The sequence below is a fragment of the Sciurus carolinensis genome, chromosome 9, assembly GCF_902686445.1.
Source record: "Sciurus carolinensis chromosome 9, mSciCar1.2, whole genome shotgun sequence".
Taxonomy (NCBI): domain Eukaryota; kingdom Metazoa; phylum Chordata; class Mammalia; order Rodentia; family Sciuridae; genus Sciurus; species Sciurus carolinensis.
In genome coordinates this window covers 115,208,858-115,215,499 of record NC_062221.1, presented here as the reverse complement: position 1 = coordinate 115,215,499, position 6,642 = coordinate 115,208,858, and the positions used below count along the sequence as shown (strand labels likewise).

Below are 6,642 nucleotides of genomic sequence, written 5' to 3'. Positions count from 1 at the left end.
AATGTCCTAGAGTAATGAGGATTTGCCCTATAAGACAGGATATGGGATACAGTAACACTTTTGATGGAAGCTATATTTGCAAATCAATCTTAGGGATTTTGAATTTTCTAGTATACATTCAGAAAAAATCTACACAGTATACACAAGACTAAAAGGAAAGAAAGATTCCATGCTATGGATAAATCAAATAACAATGATTCATGGTATAAAAGTAACCTTTGACTGACTTTATTTTTTTCTCCCTTTTCTAGAATATCTTCAGTGTTTTACCATTATTATCTAAAGCAAGTGCTGACTGAGGAAAGGAAGAGCTATCTCCTTCCCTTTATGATTTCTGTAATATACTTTCTTAGGAAAATCTGCCTTGGAACTAGCAACTCCTTCCCCATGACATTTGTAAATGAATCATGGCAATAGGTATTAATGTGATCTTAGATTAAGTGTTATTCCTGTAGTAAAAATGAACATACTGTATCTTAGAGACACCTTTGTTTAAGCTAGTATAGCTTTTATTCATTGTTAGGAGATTTTCTCAGTAGAATTTTAGTTTGTATTCATACAGGTTACATAATTTATACATAGGATAATTATTTTTGTAGATGCACTGTTAGGCATTTTGGACATAAACACATTAATATTTAAGCTAGGTCTACATAGGATGCTTGACTTCATAAAGTTCACAGATAACAAGTGTCAAGGAGGAAACAGATTTAGATAATGTCATATTCTTATTTTACTCAGGAACATAATGAGTAATGCCTTTGCTTCCTGAATTCATTGATAATCTCATTCCATGTTCTATGTGATGAAATATGACCAATATTCTAGTTTCTCTAAAATTCTTGCCACAGAGATTAATCTCTTGCTCTTGAATAAAACTTGCTAAGTGTCACTGCATTTTGCCATCCTCTCTTTCCCCACTCCTCCTCTGTGAATGTGCCACCCTACTTGAACTTGATATGCCCTACATATCTGCTCCTCCTATTATTACCTTCTTATCTCCCCACTATTTTCCACACTACTCGAGGGTTAAGATATCAATTTGCACTAATAAAATGGTTTACTCTATGTTATGGTTTAGATTTTGAGGGACACTAATCAAAAACTTGTGTGTGAGACAATGCAAGAAGGTTCAGAGGAGAAATGATTGAGTTATGAAAGCTTTAACTCAATCAGTTAATTAGTTTCTTGATGGGATTAACTGAGTAGTAACTGAAGATGGGTAGGCTGTGGCTGGAGGAGGTGGGACATTGGGAACATGGCTTCAGGTATATATTTTGTATCTGGCAAGAGGAGTCTCTCTCTCAGCTTCCTGATCATCACATGAGATGCTTCCCTCCTCCACACTCTTCTACCATGATGTTCAGCCTCACCTTGAGCCCCAAGGAATGGAACTGACTCTTCATGGATTGAGATCTGTGAAATCTTGAACCCCCAAATAAACTTTTCCTCCTCTACTATTCTTGTTGGGTCTTTTAGTCCCCACAGAAAAAAAGCTGACTAAAATACTCCAGATAAAAAGAATAAATGCAAGGTCCCTTGTAGTTAGTCATCAAAGCTGTTTACAGGATTCTTGTTCATCGCTTCTTTCCTATCAATAGAACAATTACACATCCCCTCCTTCTTGAAATTGTCATATATCCTTCTTTATGCTCAAAACTTATATTCAGAAGAGTCTTATCCTTACTAGCCTGGAGCATGTTACATGATTTTGGGCAATTCTATTCTGCATGAATGAGATATAAAGCATAGGAATCATCAAAAAGTAGAGTATCGACTTGTATGTATGTATGTATGTGGATGTGGGGGCAGTAGGACATGTTTTACTAGCAGCCAATTCCTTAAATAGAAAGCATAGCAATGGTAAATTCAAATCATCCACTATTCAAGGAATATAACCCCCTCCCTCAAAAAAGATTTGGAAGAAAATGTAACTAAGTTATATATATTTACCCAAGTGAGATCATACTACCAAATAATATTAAGAAAAAGAATAGTTCTACTCTGTCATGCAAATTTGAGCCTGTTAAATAACTTCTATGTGCCCTAATTCCTTAACCTGTAAAATAGGAATAATTTTAGCATCTTGTAATGTGAGCATTAAATGAGCTATTCTCTTTCAAGTATTTAAGATAGTGTCTGGCATATGGTAAATGTTTAGCAAAAGCAATCCATCATTTTTATTATGGCCATCATTATCTGATTATTTCTACCCTGGAGTTTCAAGTAGTGAGTGTTTGGTTCCACAAAATTTGGACTATTTCATGACAAATGACAGATAAAACATCTGCTTTTTTTAAGCAACAACTTGCAATGTTAGGTCTAATAATTAAACAAGTATTTTTTATTTATTTGCTTTCATGTCTAGTTTCATCATCTTAGATGAAAGTATGTATTTGGCTTTCATGAGAGGACTTTATCAATCTAAGGGCAGGGGAGAGTTATGGTGAAACCATTATCAGTAGTTGTTTTTTTTTTCCAATTTTTATTCCTTCCTCTTTAATCCATTATGCTTTTTTGTATTCATTCAGTACACTTGGTTAAAATTCTTTCACCTTATTCCCACTTACTTCCCCAAAATACACTTGCTATTAAGCCCATTTTGTAAATGTGGTGCATCAATATGAACTTTCTTCATGTTTTTATGATGCTGACATGAACAAATGCTAAGAAGTTGAAACTGTCAAGGTTTTATGGTCTCTGATGACAGATATTTTTAAGGCTTCCTTTCTGCTATGTGATTCAAGAAGTGATACCTCTATTTTTTTTACAATGTATAAAATAACTTTAACATTAAGAAAAACAGACAGTGATTAGCAAGACTCAGCAGGCACCTTGGCTCTAAGAAATGAAGATATAAGAAAAATGAAATGTACAACTTAGATTTAGCCAGTAGTATTTTAGGAGTCATGGTTGTTTTTGTCAATGATTATTTGGGTAATAAATATCTTATCTTCTCTTAACAAAGCCAGACTGGCTTCTAAGTCAGACAGTCTGGTAAACAATGAAGTATTTTAAAATATTCTTTGCTCTCTTAAGGATTGTGAAAAGGAAAATAAATCTAAATCATTATATATATTTAATCTGAAGTCATACTACAGAAGACTATTATGTGAAGGAAGAAGAGATTCTTATAAAAGAAGGCAGATGGGTAGACAATTATCAGGATTGAGTAGAAGCTAATTTATGTAATATGAAACAGTAATATTTAGCAACGACACATTATCAAGACGTGCCTATCATCTCTCCTCTTTCTAAATATTAGGCATGCATTTTAGTGTATATGCCTATTTAAAATTCTCTCATTTATTTACAAGAATCCTAGCCCCTTCCCCCACTTTTTTTTTTAAGATCCACTCAAATGTGTTGCATGCCTGTGAATTATACCCCAAGTGTGACAGACGATGACTATTTGGAGGATGCCAAGTATAGTTGCCCTAGCAACAATAACCAGGGGATGCTTCTCAGAACTTCTGCCTCCTCTCTTCCCCATCATTTTCCCTGTTTTGAGAGTAAGATAACATGGTTACCAGAATTAACTGAAACTGGTTTCCACCCCTGGCATAATGAAAGAGAGGAAACTTAGAAATGCCTTTTTTTTCTGACTATCAGGGGAAATTCAGTGTATCTCTGCAGTCAAAACTGAACAGAGGGGAACTCTGTAGAAGAGTTATAATATTAATAAATGCTCAATGGTGAGAGAATTAATTGTCAGAACTGCTGCAGCAAACCACTTGTGAGGAATGAATAAAATTATTGTTGAATTTCCACACGTAGGCTAAAAGAAAAGTACTTAAATTGCATTGCAAGATACTATATTCTGTGAGAAGTTTCTGGTCTGTTCTACTGAATCTGATATGGCAGATTTAATATATGGAAGATTTAATTTCACTATCTCAAGTGGAAAAAAATCTAATAAATGGGAGTGTAACCTAGGTAGTAAGATGGAAAACTTTTAATTACTTATGACTTTATTGATATTTACATCTCTCCCCCAACCCAAATAAGTCCTCAGACTAAACCAGAGAATGAAGTTTAAGGAAATTGGTTTGCTAAGAGTAGGAGAATAATTCTCTGTGAAGCACATAGGTTTAGATTCAGGAAGTTCCATAGAAGAACACCTTCTAAGACCCTGTACCCAAATTTGCATTGGTAAATTTATTGTTTTCATTTGTGACCTTCACCTCCCTGCCTCTTATTCACCCCAATTGTATAAGTTTTAAGTTCTACAAAATTTGGATCCACTCTTGAAGTGAAAGGGAAACAAAAATAAGTTGTTAGAATGCATATCATTGCTATTGTATCCTTTTAAATGTCATTCAGCCTTCTAAACTTATAGTTCTATTTTGAATACTCATGTCTGATTTTCTTCTTTTCATTTGGGGGACATTATAGATCTTCCATCAATCTCATGTGTTTGCATACTTAATGACAAAAAGTTTATAGTGTGCACACATCACTGTACATTCAAAACAATTTGTTAAAAATATGAGTAGAAAATTAAATGGCAGATAATTGAAAACAAATAGGATAGGTCAAGATATTTTAAAACAGTTAATTTATTTGCTAGCATGTCTACCTATAGTCTATGTGATTTCTAAGGGAAACATGAGATTTCCAACTAGAAGAAGATTTTGTAAAATCTTAACAATAAATGAAATTAAATAGATGTTTAATGCAGGTTTCTTTAGAATTTCTATTCCATAACATTTTAATTAGTAGTTTTTTAAATCTTATATAGACCTATAATATTCAAAGGATACGCTCCAAGATAGTTTAGTAATTTACATAAACTAGGTTTGAAAAATAAGATGCTAGAAAGTTTTAGTCATTATGTAAACCCAATACTTCATGGTTACTCTGGAAGATGTCTGAAATATATGGTAATACTTAGTAGTCTTTGTGATAAATTACATTTATCACAATTTACCTTTCATATAAAAATATCTGATCTGTCCATTGAATTGTGTTCTCATGAACACAAGGTCTTTATTTTAATTTTACATCCCAAGACCACAGTACCTTGAACCCATCCAGTCTTGATGTATATTTTTTTTGTTGAATCTGATGCAATGAATATTTTAAGAACTTTTCTTAAATTCCATGGCTTGCAGATGTGATAATGAGAAACCCATAATAGACACAACTGGGAATTTTTCTCATCTTTACCAGTATATGCGTATATATTAAAATATTTAATATAAATGCTTTAATATTTAATTTATTGAAAATGAAATATTTAAGAAAAGGTAATATATTCACACATTTCAAAATTAAAGAGGAAAAAAGGAAATATGTACACTGAGAAAAAAAAATCTCCCATTCTAGTTCCAGAAATTGTTTTAGGCATATAGAAAGAAAGGTTTTTACATTCTTTTCAGCATATCATACAAACTGTACAAAGTCTTAACCTTTTTACTTAACACTCCTATACATAGCATGAAATCTTAAAAATAAGTGATTTTCTCCTTCTCTTTTTTGGCTACATTGGATTTTTGTATTTGTAGTACAATTTATTAAACTTTTATTTAACTGAAGGATATTTAGATATTTTTCCAGTCTCGTCTTGCAAAAAAAAGGAAAAAAAAATTGCAATGCAGGTTTAATTTAAATTTCTTTAGAATTTCTTTTCTATAAGCTTTTAATAAGTAGGTTTTATCTCACATGTGCCAATAATATTCAAAGAATGTACTTCAGATCTCCCGGCCTCGCTGCTGCTTTGCCCTGTTTTGGGGGCACTTTTCTCCCCACCAACTCCCTCGTGGACTCTTACTGCTCCTCCTCACCATCCGTAAAATATTCAACCCGCACATTTTATCCTAATAGTTATTATGTGTGTGCCGGAAAGAGAATCTACGACAGCTCTTGGATCCCCATTTTGTACAGTGGTAGTGTCCTGGATTACTCTTCAGAAAGAAGTAATCCTTTTTGTGACAGGACCTGTAATAATGAAGTGGTCAAAACGCAGAGGCTAACATTAGAACACTTGAATCAGAGAGTTGGAGTTGAGCACATCCTTCCACATGCTCAGGAACTTGGGATCAGTTATAACCTCCAGAGTGCTTACTGCAGTGCGTGGCATTCAGTCAGCTTTTGATGAAGCTATGCCATACTGTCGATATCAACCTTCTAAAGGATATTGGTGGCACTTCAAAGATCATGAAGAGCAAGATAAAGTTAAGCCTAAAGCCAAAAGGAAAGAAGGACCAAGTTCTGTTTTTCAGAGACAACACGTGGGTGCTTTACTCCTAGATCTTAGAAATTTCCACCCAAATTTGTGCAGTCTGGAGAAAAGCCTGTTCCAGTGGATCAGACAAAGAAAGAGGCAGAACCTATACCAGGAACTGTAAAATCGGAGGAGAGGGAAACCACAAAGAATGTCCAACAGACAGTGATCACAAAAGGTCCCCCTGAGAAACGGATGAGACTTCAGTGAGGACTGGACAAAAGAGAAACTTGCAAGACTCCTCTTGTCAATAATTATACCTAGGTAGTATGGTAGGCTCTTGAGCTTTAAGGTACTTGGTCCACAGCTCCCTCATTTGTGTGCAGTGTACTTGTTGAATAAAGGATGTTATCCCTGTCTTGCTTCCTATGTGAATATTTCCTAAGTATCTTTTGTAACCTTTCATGATCTGGACT

General features: G+C 34.0%; 1 pseudogene; it reads left to right on the top strand.

Annotated features, from left to right (window-relative positions):
- Positions 1-5,686: 5,686 nt before the first annotated feature.
- Positions 5,687-6,439, top strand: LOC124993729 (mediator of RNA polymerase II transcription subunit 6-like; annotated as a pseudogene).
- Positions 6,440-6,642: the final 203 nt, after the last annotated feature.